Below are 13,891 nucleotides of genomic sequence, written 5' to 3'. Positions count from 1 at the left end.
ACATGGTCAAAGTGTATTATTTTTAGTTGAGTGATTTTAGCATCGAGTTGACTAAGTATATTAACTTGGTTTATTAATTTTAAATTAGTTACTTTTTAAATCCACTAAACTACTGCACCCAATACTAAAGTACCTAATAAAAGTAATATTCTAATCATAAGTTAATCAATTATATTGTGCATTTGTGTTATTGCCCAGTTTTATGTATCCTTAGGTGTATATTGCAATGAATTCATGCCATTGCTGTACAGTTCAATATTATCAAAATTGTAAAATAATTCCTGTTTATAAATAATTTCTGTTTATTTATCTTAAATAATATTTGCTATAAATATATGTAACTTCAATGTTGCATAGGGAAAATATACACTATAATACCAAAAAGTGCAGTATCTTTAAATAAAAATAAGTTAAATCTCACTTGTGCTCTATATTTAAAGGTAAACATTGTTTTTTTGGTCTGTAGCACCTAAATTGTCAGTAAAATCAGTGTCCAAAGAAATATAAAAAGCAGAAAATTACCCTTTTGATGACTTGGATGAAAGGACTTCAAGAAACCCATCAGCAATTGCCATAGACATTGTTATTTTGTAGCCACTCTGATAGTAAATTGCAATTAAAACTTAATAGGTATGTTTTGGTATATATGGATTTTATGCAATACCATTAAGACAGTCACCTGCATTGAAAAAAAGCATAACTTCTAGAATGAGAATGAGCATCAAAGGAACATGCATCCTAGATGAGACTTGAAGCCACTGTCCCAGGTGATAGCAAATTTATCCGGAAACTAATCCACAATGTCATCAGGATAAATGTCTGCTTTTAGATACAGGGCCATAATTTTGCAAGCTGAACAGTACCGGATTGTTAAGCAGATAAAAGTTTCTGGTGGAGCCATTTGTGCAGTATCAAGCAAGAATAAAGGGAACATCTCCAGTAATTATATGGATGAAATAAAGCCCAGATGAGACTTGAAACCACAATCCCTAGCTTAGGAGGCCAGTGCCTTATCCATTAGGCCAGTGGGGCTTAGTAACATCTTTGTGTGAAACTGATTTTTTCATTAGTATAATCATTAATTGTTGCGATATAATTTTAAATTAGTTACTTTTTAAATCCACTAAACTACTGCACCCAATACTAAAGTACCTAATAAAAGTAATATTCTAATCATAAGTTAATCAATTATATTGTGCATTTGTGTTATTGCCCAGTTTTATGTATCCTTAGGTGTATATTGCAATGAATTCATGCCATTGCTGTACAGTTCAATATTATCAAAATTGTAAAATAATTCCTGTTTATAAATAATTTCTGTTTATTTATCTTAAATAATATTTGCTATAAATATATGTAACTTCAATGTTGCATAGGGAAAATATACACTATAATACCAAAAAGTGCAGTATCTTTAAATAAAAATAAGTTAAATCTCACTTGTGCTCTATATTTAAAGGTAAACATTGTTTTTTTGGTCTGTAGCACCTAAATTGTCAGTAAAGTCAGTGTCCAAAGAAATATAAAAAGCAGAAAATTACCCTTTTGATGACATGGATGAAAGGACTTCAAGAAACCCATCAGCAATTGCCATAGACATTGTTATTTTGTAGCCACTCTGATATTAAATTGCAATTAAAACTTAATAGGTATGTTTTGGTATATATGGATTTCATGCAATACCATTAAGACAGTCACCTGCATTGAAAAAAAGCATAACTTCTAGAATGAGAATGAGCATCAAAGGAACATGCATCCTAGATGAGACTTGAAGCCACTGTCCCAGGTGATAGCAAACTTATCCGGAAACTAATCCACAATGTCATCAGGATAAATGTCTGCTTTTAGATACAGGGCCATAATTTTGCAAGCTGAACAGTACCATATTGTTAAGCAGATAAAAGTTTCTGGTGGAGCCATTTGTGCAGTATCAAGCAAGAATAAAGGGAACATCTCCAGTAACTATATGGATAAAATAAAGCCCAGATGAGACTTGAAACCACAATCCCTAGCTTAGGAGGCCAGTGCCTTATCCATTAGGCCAGTGGGGCTTAGTAACATCTTTGTGTGAAACTGATTTTTTCATTAGTATAATCATTAATTGTTGCGATATAGGAAAGCCGTTTATTTGTGTTCTTTGCTTTACAAATCCCAGCATGAAATGTGATTGTACTAACCAGACCTAATAGTGTGGACCCTCATGTTACATTGCAGCAAAACAGATTGATGCAACTCTTTTACCAATAAAGAGGTAGTCTTTTGCATTCCATTTTGTTGACTAACTAAAGTAATGTTTACAGTGCATATGAACCAAAGCAGATGTGTGTACTGGTACCTTAAAAACAGTCATGTTTGTGATTTTTTTCTGCCTTCATATCAGGATGTTCAGGTAGCAGATGATAATCATTAACTGATGACATTAGAAAAAAAATTACATTTGCTCCAGGTGAGGCTTGAACTCACAACCTCGGCATTGCTCAACAGATACTGTCTTATAAGTACCGCGAGCCAACCGATTGCGCCACAGGAGCACATGGTCAAAGTGTATTATTTTTAGTTGAGTGATTTTAGCATCGAGTTGACTAAGTATATTAACTTGGTTTATTAATTTTAAATTAGTTACTTTTTAAATCCACTAAACTACTGCACCCAATACTAAAGTACCTAATAAAAGTAATATTCTAATCATAAGTTAATCAATTATATTGTGCATTTGTGTTATTGCCCAGTTTTATGTATCCTTAGGTGTATATTGCAATGAATTCATGCCATTGCTGTACAGTTCAATATTATCAAAATTGTAAAATAATTCCTGTTTATAAATAATTTCTGTTTATTTATCTTAAATAATATTTGCTATAAATATATGTAACTTCAATGTTGCATAGGGAAAATATACACTATAATACCAAAAAGTGCAGTATCTTTAAATAAAAATAAGTTAAATCTCACTTGTGCTCTATATTTAAAGGTAAACATTGTTTTTTTGGTCTGTAGCACCTAAATTGTCAGTAAAGTCAGTGTCCAAAGAAATATAAAAAGCAGAAAATTACCATTTTGATGACATGGATGAAAGGACTTCAAGAAACCCATCAGCAATTGCCATAGACATTGTTATTTTGTAGCCACTCTGATATTAAATTGCAATTAAAACTTAATAGGTATGTTTTGGTATATATGGATTTCATGCAATACCATTAAGACAGTCACCTGCATTGAAAAAAAGCATAACTTCTAGAATGAGAATGAGCATCAAAGGAACATGCATCCTAGATGAGACTTGAAGCCACTGTCCCAGGTGATAGCAAACTTATCCGGAAACTAATCCACAATGTCATCAGGATAAATGTCTGCTTTTAGATACAGGGCCATAATTTTGCAAGCTGAACAGTACCATATTGTTAAGCAGATAAAAGTTTCTGGTGGAGCCATTTGTGCAGTATCAAGCAAGAATAAAGGGAACATCTCCAGTAACTATATGGATGAAATAAAGCCCTGATGAGACTTGAAACCACAATCCCTAGCTTAGGAGGCCAGTGCCTTATCCATTAGGCCAGTGGGGCTTAGTAACATCTTTGTGTGAAACTGATTTTTTCATTAGTATAATCATTAATTGTTGCGATATAGGAAAGCCGTTTATTTGTGTTCTTTGCTTTACAAATCCCAGCATGAAATGTGATTGTACTAACCAGACCTAATAGTGTGGACCCTCATGTTACATTGCAGCAAAACAGATTGATGCAACTCTTTTACCAATAAAGAGGTAGTCTTTTGCATTCCATTTTGTTGACTAACTAAAGTAATGTTTACAGTGCATATGAACCAAAGCAGATGTGTGTACTGGTACCTTAAAAACAGTCATGTTTGTGATTTTTTTCTGCCTTCATATCAGGATGTTCAGGTAGCAGATGATAATCATTAACTGATGACATTAGAAAAAAAATTACATTTGCTCCAGGTGAGGCTTGAACTCACAACCTCGGCATTGCTCAACAGATACTGTCTTATAAGTACCGCGCGCTAACCGATTGCGCCACAGGAGCACATGGTCAAAGTGTATTATTTTTAGTTGAGTGATTTTAGCATCGAGTTGACTAAGTATATTAACTTGGTTTATTAATTTTAAATTAGTTACTTTTTAAATCCACTAAACTACTGCACCCAATACTAAAGTACCTAATAAAAGTAATATTCTAATCATAAGTTAATCAATTATATTGTGCATTTGTGTTATTGCCCAGTTTTATGTATCCTTAGGTGTATATTGCAATGAATTCATGCCATTGCTGTACAGTTCAATATTATCAAAATTGTAAAATAATTCCTGTTTATAAATAATTTCTGTTTATTTATCTTAAATAATATTTGCTATAAATATATGTAACTTCAATGTTGCATAGGGAAAATATACACTATAATACCAAAAAGTGCAGTATCTTTAAATAAAAATAAGTTAAATCTCACTTGTGCTCTATATTTAAAGGTAAACATTGTTTTTTTGGTCTGTAGCACCTAAATTGTCAGTAAAGTCAGTGTCCAAAGAAATATAAAAAGCAGAAAATTACCCTTTTGATGACATGGATGAAAGGACTTCAAGAAACCCATCAGCAATTGCCATAGACATTGTTATTTTGTAGCCACTCTGATATTAAATTGCAATTAAAACTTAATAGGTATGTTTTGGTATATATGGATTTCATGCAATACCATTAAGACAGTCACCTGCATTGAAAAAAAGCATAACTTCTAGAATGAGAATGAGCATCAAAGGAACATGCATCCTAGATGAGACTTGAAGCCACTGTCCCAGGTGATAGCAAACTTATCCGGAAACTAATCCACAATGTCATCAGGATAAATGTCTGCTTTTAGATACAGGGCCATAATTTTGCAAGCTGAACAGTACCATATTGTTAAGCAGATAAAAGTTTCTGGTGGAGCCATTTGTGCAGTATCAAGCAAGAATAAAGGGAACATCTCCAGTAATTATATGGATGAAATAAAGCCCAGATGAGACTTGAAACCACAATCCCTAGCTTAGGAGGCCAGTGCCTTATCCATTAGGCCAGTGGGGCTTAGTAACATCTTTGTGTGAAACTGATTTTTTCATTAGTATAATCATTAATTGTTGCGATATAGGAAAGCCATTTATTTGTGTTCTTTGCTTTACAAATCCCAGCATGAAATGTGATTGTACTAACCAGACCTAATAGTGTGGACCCTCATGTTACATTGCAGCAAAACAGATTGATGCAACTCTTTTACCAATAAAGAGGTAGTCTTTTGCATTCCATTTTGTTGACTAACTAAAGTAATGTTTACAGTGCATATGAACCAAAGCAGATGTGTGTACTGGTACCTTAAAAACAGTCATGTTTGTGATTTTTTTCTGCCTTCATATCAGGATGTTCAGGTAGCAGATGATAATCATTAACTGATGACATTAGAAAAAAAATTACATTTGCTCCAGGTGAGGCTTGAACTCACAACCTCGGCATTGCTCAACAGATACTGTCTTATAAGTACCGCGCGCTAACCGATTGCGCCACAGGAGCACATGGTCAAAGTGTATTATTTTTAGTTGAGTGATTTTAGCATCGAGTTGACTAAGTATATTAACTTGGTTTATTAATTTTAAATTAGTTACTTTTTAAATCCACTAAACTACTGCACCCAATACTAAAGTACCTAATAAAAGTAATATTCTAATCATAAGTTAATCAATTATATTGTGCATTTGTGTTATTGCCCAGTTTTATGTATCCTTAGGTGTATATTGCAATGAATTCATGCCATTGCTGTACAGTTCAATATTATCAAAATTGTAAAATAATTCCTGTTTATAAATAATTTCTGTTTATTTATCTTAAATAATATTTGCTATAAATATATGTAACTTCAATGTTGCATAGGGAAAATATACACTATAATACCAAAAAGTGCAGTATCTTTAAATAAAAATAAGTTAAATCTCACTTGTGCTCTATATTTAAAGGTAAACATTGTTTTTTTGGTCTGTAGCACCTAAATTGTCAGTAAAATCAGTGTCCAAAGAAATATAAAAAGCAGAAAATTACCCTTTTGATGACTTGGATGAAAGGACTTCAAGAAACCCATCAGCAATTGCCATAGACATTGTTATTTTGTAGCCACTCTGATAGTATATTGCAATTAAAACTTAATAGGTATGTTTTGGTATATATGGATTTTATGCAATACCATTAAGACAGTCACCTGCATTGAAAAAAAGCATAACTTCTAGAATGAGAATGAGCATCAAAGGAACATGCATCCTAGATGAGACTTGAAGCCACTGTCCCAGGTGATAGCAAATTTATCCGGAAACTAATCCACAATGTCATCAGGATAAATGTCTGCTTTTAGATACAGGGCCATAATTTTGCAAGCTGAACAGTACCGGATTGTTAAGCAGATAAAAGTTTCTGGTGGAGCCATTTGTGCAGTATCAAGCAAGAATAAAGGGAACATCTCCAGTAATTATATGGATGAAATAAAGCCCAGATGAGACTTGAAACCACAATCCCTAGCTTAGGAGGCCAGTGCCTTATCCATTAGGCCAGTGGGGCTTAGTAACATCTTTGTGTGAAACTGATTTTTTCATTAGTATAATCATTAATTGTTGCGATATAGGAAAGCCATTTATTTGTGTTCTTTGCTTTACAAATCCCAGCATGAAATGTGATTGTACTAACCAGACCTAATAGTGTGGACCCTCATGTTACATTGCAGCAAAACAGATTGATGCAACTCTTTTTCCAATAAAGAGGTAGTCTTTTGCATTCCATTTTGTTGACTAACTAAAGTAATGTTTACAGTGCATATGAACCAAAGCAGATGTGTGTACTGGTACCTTAAAAACAGTCATGTTTGTGATTTTTTTCTGCCTTCATATCAGGATGTTCAGGTAGCAGATGATAATCATTAACTGATGACATTAGAAAAAAAATTACATTTGCTCCAGGTGAGGCTTGAACTCACAACCTCGGCATTGCTCAACAGATACTGTCTTATAAGTACCGCGCGCTAAACGATTGCGCCACAGGAGCACATGGTCAAATTGTATTATTTTTAGTTGAGTGATTTTAGCATCGAGTTGACTAAGTATATTAACTTGGTTTATTAATTTTAAATTAGTTACTTTTTAAATCCACTAAACTACTGCACCCAATACTAAAGTACCTAATAAAAGTAATATTCTAATCATAAGTTAATCAATTATATTGTGCATTTGTGTTATTGCCCAGTTTTATGTATCCTTAGGTGTATATTGCAATGAATTCATGCCATTGCTGTACAGTTCAATATTATCAAAATTGTAAAATAATTCCTGTTTATAAATAATTTCTGTTTATTTATCTTAAATAATATTTGCTATAAATATATGTAACTTCAATGTTGCATAGGGAAAATATACACTAAATACCAAAAAGTGCAGTATCTTTAAATAAAAATAAGTTAAATCTCACTTGTGCTCTATATTTAAAGGTAAACATTGTTTTTTTGGTCTGTAGCACCTAAATTGTCAGTAAAGTCAGTGTCCAAAGAAATATAAAAAGCAGAAAATTACCCTTTTGATGACATGGATGAAAGGACTTCAAGAAACCCATCAGCAATTGCCATAGACATTGTTATTTTGTAGCCACTCTGATATTAAATTGCAATTAAAACTTAATAGGTATGTTTTGGTATATATGGATTTCATTCAATACCATTAAGACAGTCACCTGCATTGAAAAAAAGCATAACTTCTAGAATGAGAATGAGCATCAAAGGAACATGCATCCTAGATGAGACTGGAAGCCACTGTCCCAGGTGATAGCAAACTTATCCGGAAAATAATCCACAATGTCATCAGGATAAATGTCTGCTTTTAGATACAGGGCCATAATTGTGCAAGCTGAACAGTACCGGATTGTTAAGCAGATAAAAGTTTCTGGTGGAGCCATTTGTGCAGTATCAAGCAAGAATAAAGGGAACATCTCCAGTAATTATATGGATGAAATAAAGCCCAGATGAGACTTGAAACCACAATCCCTAGCTTAGGAGGCCAGTGCCTTATCCATTAGGCCAGTGGGGCTTAGTAACATCTTTGTGTGAAACTGATTTTTTCATTAGTATAATCATTAATTGTTGCGATATAGGAAAGCCATTTATTTGTGTTCTTTGCTTTACAAATCCCAGCATGAAATGTGATTGTACTAACCAGACCTAATAGTGTGGACCCTCATGTTACATTGCAGCAAAACAGATTGATGCAACTCTTTTACCAATAAAGAGGTAGTCTTTTGCATTCCATTTTGTTGACTAACTAAAGTAATGTTTACAGTGCATATGAACCAAAGCAGATGTGTGTACTGGTACCTTAAAAACAGTCATGTTTGTGATTTTTTTCTGCCTTCATATCAGGATGTTCAGGTAGCAGATGATAATCATTAACTGATGACATTAGAAAAAAATTACATTTGCTCCAGGTGAGGCTTGAACTCACAACCTCGGCATTGCTCAACAGATACTGTCTTATAAGTACTGCGCGCTGACCGATTGCACCACATGAGCACATGGTCAAAGTGTATTATTTTTAGTTGAGTGATTTTAGCATCGAGTTGACTAAGTATATTAACTTGGTTTATTAATTTTAAATTAGTTACTTTTTAAATCCACTAAACTACTGCACCCAATACTAAAGTACCTAATAAAAGTAATATTCTAATCATAAGTTAATCAATTATATTGTGCATTTGTGTTATTGCCCAGTTTTATGTATCCTTAGGTGTATATTGCAATGAATTCATGCCATTGCTGTACAGTTCAATATTATCAAAATTGTAAAATAATTCCTGTTTATAAATAATTTCTGTTTATTTATCTTAAATAATATTTGCTATAAATATATGTAACTTCAATGTTGCATAGGGAAAATATACACTATAATACCAAAAAGTGCAGTATCTTTAAATAAAAATAAGTTAAATCTCACTTGTGCTCTATATTTAAAGGTAAACATTGTTTTTTTGGTCTGTAGCACCTAAATTGTCAGTAAAGTCAGTGTCCAAAGAAATATAAAAAGCAGAAAATTACCCTTTTGATGACATGGATGAAAGGACTTCAAGAAACCCATCAGCAATTGCCATAGACATTGTTATTTTGTAGCCACTCTGATATTAAATTGCAATTAAAACTTAATAGGTATGTTTTGGTATATATGGATTTCATGCAATACCATTAAGACAGTCACCTGCATTGAAAAAAAGCATAACTTCTAGAATGAGAATGAGCATCAAAGGAACATGCATCCTAGATGAGACTTGAAGCCACTGTCCCAGGTGATAGCAAACTTATCCGGAAACTAATCCACAATGTCATCAGGATAAATGTCTGCTTTTAGATACAGGGCCATAATTTTGCAAGCTGAACAGTACCATATTGTTAAGCAGATAAAAGTTTCTGGTGGAGCCATTTGTGCAGTATCAAGCAAGAATAAAGGGAACATCTCCAGTAACTATATGGATGAAATAAAGCCCAGATGAGACTTGAAACCACAATCCCTAGCTTAGGAGGCCAGTGCCTTATCCATTAGGCCAGTGGGGCTTAGTAACATCTTTGTGTGAAACTGATTTTTTCATTAGTATAATCATTAATTGTTGCGATATAGGAAAGCCGTTTATTTGTGTTCTTTGCTTTACAAATCCCAGCATGAAATGTGATTGTACTAACCAGACCTAATAGTGTGGACCCTCATGTTACATTGCAGCAAAACAGATTGATGCAACTCTTTTACCAATAAAGAGGTAGTCTTTTGCATTCCATTTTGTTGACTAACTAAAGTAATGTTTACAGTGCATATGAACCAAAGCAGATGTGTGTACTGGTACCTTAAAAACAGTCATGTTTGTGATTTTTTTCTGCCTTCATATCAGGATGTTCAGGTAGCAGATGATAATCATTAACTGATGACATTAGAAAAAAAATTACATTTGCTCCAGGTGAGGCTTGAACTCACAACCTCAGCATTGCTCAACAGATACTGTCTTATAAGTACCGCGCGCTAACCGATTGCGCCACAGGAGCACATGGTCAAAGTGTATTATTTTTAGTTGAGTGATTTTAGCATCGAGTTGACTAAGTATATTAACTTGGTTTATTAATTTTAAATTAGTTACTTTTTAAATCCACTAAACTACTGCACCCAATACTAAAGTACCTAATAAAAGTAATATTCTAATCATAAGTTAATCAATTATATTGTGCATTTGTGTTATTGCCCAGTTTTATGTATCCTTAGGTGTATATTGCAATGAATTCATGCCATTGCTGTACAGTTCAATATTATCAAAATTGTAAAATAATTCCTGTTTATAAATAATTTCTGTTTATTTATCTTAAATAATATTTGCTATAAATATATGTAACTTCAATGTTGCATAGGGAAAATATACACTATAATACCAAAAAGTGCAGTATCTTTAAATAAAAATAAGTTAAATCTCACTTGTGCTCTATATTTAAAGGTAAACATTGTTTTTTTGGTCTGTAGCACCTAAATTGTCAGTAAAGTCAGTGTCCAAAGAAATATAAAAAGCAGAAAATTACCATTTTGATGACATGGATGAAAGGACTTCAAGAAACCCATCAGCAATTGCCATAGACATTGTTATTTTGTAGCCACTCTGATATTAAATTGCAATTAAAACTTAATAGGTATGTTTTGGTATATATGGATTTCATGCAATACCATTAAGACAGTCACCTGCATTGAAAAAAAGCATAACTTCTAGAATGAGAATGAGCATCAAAGGAACATGCATCCTAGATGAGACTTGAAGCCACTGTCCCAGGTGATAGCAAACTTATCCGGAAACTAATCCACAATGTCATCAGGATAAATGTCTGCTTTTAGATACAGGGCCATAATTTTGCAAGCTGAACAGTACCATATTGTTAAGCAGATAAAAGTTTCTGGTGGAGCCATTTGTGCAGTATCAAGCAAGAATAAAGGGAACATCTCCAGTAACTATATGGATGAAATAAAGCCCTGATGAGACTTGAAACCACAATCCCTAGCTTAGGAGGCCAGTGCCTTATCCATTAGGCCAGTGGGGCTTAGTAACATCTTTGTGTGAAACTGATTTTTTCATTAGTATAATCATTAATTGTTGCGATATAGGAAAGCCGTTTATTTGTGTTCTTTGCTTTACAAATCCCAGCATGAAATGTGATTGTACTAACCAGACCTAATAGTGTGGACCCTCATGTTACATTGCAGCAAAACAGATTGATGCAACTCTTTTACCAATAAAGAGGTAGTCTTTTGCATTCCATTTTGTTGACTAACTAAAGTAATGTTTACAGTGCATATGAACCAAAGCAGATGTGTGTACTGGTACCTTAAAAACAGTCATGTTTGTGATTTTTTTCTGCCTTCATATCAGGATGTTCAGGTAGCAGATGATAATCATTAACTGATGACATTAGAAAAAAAATTACATTTGCTCCAGGTGAGGCTTGAACTCACAACCTCGGCATTGCTCAACAGATACTGTCTTATAAGTACCGCGCGCTAACCGATTGCGCCACAGGAGCACATGGTCAAAGTGTATTATTTTTAGTTGAGTGATTTTAGCATCGAGTTGACTAAGTATATTAACTTGGTTTATTAATTTTAAATTAGTTACTTTTTAAATCCACTAAACTACTGCACCCAATACTAAAGTACCTAATAAAAGTAATATTCTAATCATAAGTTAATCAATTATATTGTGCATTTGTGTTATTGCCCAGTTTTATGTATCCTTAGGTGTATATTGCAATGAATTCATGCCATTGCTGTACAGTTCAATATTATCAAAATTGTAAAATAATTCCTGTTTATAAATAATTTCTGTTTATTTATCTTAAATAATATTTGCTATAAATATATGTAACTTCAATGTTGCATAGGGAAAATATACACTATAATACCAAAAAGTGCAGTATCTTTAAATAAAAATAAGTTAAATCTCACTTGTGCTCTATATTTAAAGGTAAACATTGTTTTTTTGGTCTGTAGCACCTAAATTGTCAGTAAAGTCAGTGTCCAAAGAAATATAAAAAGCAGAAAATTACCCTTTTGATGACATGGATGAAAGGACTTCAAGAAACCCATCAGCAATTGCCATAGACATTGTTATTTTGTAGCCACTCTGATATTAAATTGCAATTAAAACTTAATAGGTATGTTTTGGTATATATGGATTTCATGCAATACCATTAAGACAGTCACCTGCATTGAAAAAAAGCATAACTTCTAGAATGAGAATGAGCATCAAAGGAACATGCATCCTAGATGAGACTTGAAGCCACTGTCCCAGGTGATAGCAAACTTATCCGGAAACTAATCCACAATGTCATCAGGATAAATGTCTGCTTTTAGATACAGGGCCATAATTTTGCAAGCTGAACAGTACCATATTGTTAAGCAGATAAAAGTTTCTGGTGGAGCCATTTGTGCAGTATCAAGCAAGAATAAAGGGAACATCTCCAGTAATTATATGGATGAAATAAAGCCCAGATGAGACTTGAAACCACAATCCCTAGCTTAGGAGGCCAGTGCCTTATCCATTAGGCCAGTGGGGCTTAGTAACATCTTTGTGTGAAACTGATTTTTCCATTAGTATAATCATTAATTGTTGCGATATAGGAAAGCCATTTATTTGTGTTCTTTGCTTTACAAATCCCAGCATGAAATGTGATTGTACTAACCAGACCTAATAGTGTGGACCCTCATGTTACATTGCAGCAAAACAGATTGATGCAACTCTTTTACCAATAAAGAGGTAGTCTTTTGCATTCCATTTTGTTGACTAACTAAAGTAATGTTTACAGTGCATATGAACCAAAGCAGATGTGTGTACTGGTACCTTAAAAACAGTCATGTTTGTGATTTTTTTCTGCCTTCATATCAGGATGTTCAGGTAGCAGATGATAATCATTAACTGATGACATTAGAAAAAAAATTACATTTGCTCCAGGTGAGGCTTGAACTCACAACCTCGGCATTGCTCAACAGATACTGTCTTATAAGTACCGCGCGCTAACCGATTGCGCCACAGGAGCACATGGTCAAAGTGTATTATTTTTAGTTGAGTGATTTTAGCATCGAGTTGACTAAGTATATTAACTTGGTTTATTAATTTTAAATTAGTTACTTTTTAAATCCACTAAACTACTGCACCCAATACTAAAGTACCTAATAAAAGTAATATTCTAATCATAAGTTAATCAATTATATTGTGCATTTGTGTTATTGCCCAGTTTTATGTATCCTTAGGTGTATATTGCAATGAATTCATGCCATTGCTGTACAGTTCAATATTATCAAAATTGTAAAATAATTCCTGTTTATAAATAATTTCTGTTTATTTATCTTAAATAATATTTGCTATAAATATATGTAACTTCAATGTTGCATAGGGAAAATATACACTATAATACCAAAAAGTGCAGTATCTTTAAATAAAAATAAGTTAAATCTCACTTGTGCTCTATATTTAAAGGTAAACATTGTTTTTTTGGTCTGTAGCACCTAAATTGTCAGTAAAATCAGTGTCCAAAGAAATATAAAAAGCAGAAAATTACCCTTTTGATGACTTGGATGAAAGGACTTCAAGAAACCCATCAGCAATTGCCATAGACATTGTTATTTTGTAGCCACTCTGATAGTATATTGCAATTAAAACTTAATAGGTATGTTTTGGTATATATGGATTTTATGCAATACCATTAAGACAGTCACCTGCATTGAAAAAAAGCATAACTTCTAGAATGAGAATGAGCATCAAAGGAACATGCATCCTAGATGAGACTTGAAGCCACTGTCCCAGGTGATAGCAAA

The 13,891-nt window shown here is 33.1% G+C and overlaps 6 non-coding genes across 6 annotated transcripts; all 6 read right to left on the bottom strand.

Annotated features, from left to right (window-relative positions):
* Window positions 1-3,950: 3,950 nt before the first annotated feature.
* TRNAI-UAU (transfer RNA isoleucine (anticodon UAU)) lies at window positions 3,951-4,043 on the bottom strand. Its single transcript is given in 2 exon segments — window positions 3,951-3,986; window positions 4,006-4,043. It is a non-coding gene; the product is annotated as a tRNA-Ile (tRNA).
* Window positions 4,044-5,462: 1,419 nt separating this feature from the next.
* Window positions 5,463-5,555, bottom strand: TRNAI-UAU (transfer RNA isoleucine (anticodon UAU)). The gene is given in 2 exon segments: window positions 5,463-5,498; window positions 5,518-5,555. It is a non-coding gene; the product is annotated as a tRNA-Ile (tRNA).
* A 1,419-nt stretch (window positions 5,556-6,974) lies between these two features.
* TRNAI-UAU (transfer RNA isoleucine (anticodon UAU)) lies at window positions 6,975-7,067 on the bottom strand. The gene is given in 2 exon segments: window positions 6,975-7,010; window positions 7,030-7,067. It is a non-coding gene; the product is annotated as a tRNA-Ile (tRNA).
* A 2,929-nt stretch (window positions 7,068-9,996) lies between these two features.
* TRNAI-UAU (transfer RNA isoleucine (anticodon UAU)) lies at window positions 9,997-10,089 on the bottom strand. The gene is given in 2 exon segments: window positions 9,997-10,032; window positions 10,052-10,089. It is a non-coding gene; the product is annotated as a tRNA-Ile (tRNA).
* Window positions 10,090-11,508: 1,419 nt separating this feature from the next.
* Window positions 11,509-11,601, bottom strand: TRNAI-UAU (transfer RNA isoleucine (anticodon UAU)). Its single transcript is given in 2 exon segments — window positions 11,509-11,544; window positions 11,564-11,601. It is a non-coding gene; the product is annotated as a tRNA-Ile (tRNA).
* Window positions 11,602-13,020: 1,419 nt separating this feature from the next.
* On the bottom strand, window positions 13,021-13,113 carry TRNAI-UAU (transfer RNA isoleucine (anticodon UAU)). Its single transcript is given in 2 exon segments — window positions 13,021-13,056; window positions 13,076-13,113. It is a non-coding gene; the product is annotated as a tRNA-Ile (tRNA).
* Window positions 13,114-13,891: the final 778 nt, after the last annotated feature.

This window comes from Taudactylus pleione, unplaced genomic scaffold, assembly GCF_031769625.1.
Source record: "Taudactylus pleione unplaced genomic scaffold, aTauple2 ptg000473l, whole genome shotgun sequence".
NCBI classification, from domain to species: domain Eukaryota; kingdom Metazoa; phylum Chordata; class Amphibia; order Anura; family Myobatrachidae; genus Taudactylus; species Taudactylus pleione.
The sequence above is the reverse complement of the archived record's forward strand: the minus strand, read 5'-3'. Positions and strand labels throughout refer to the sequence as shown.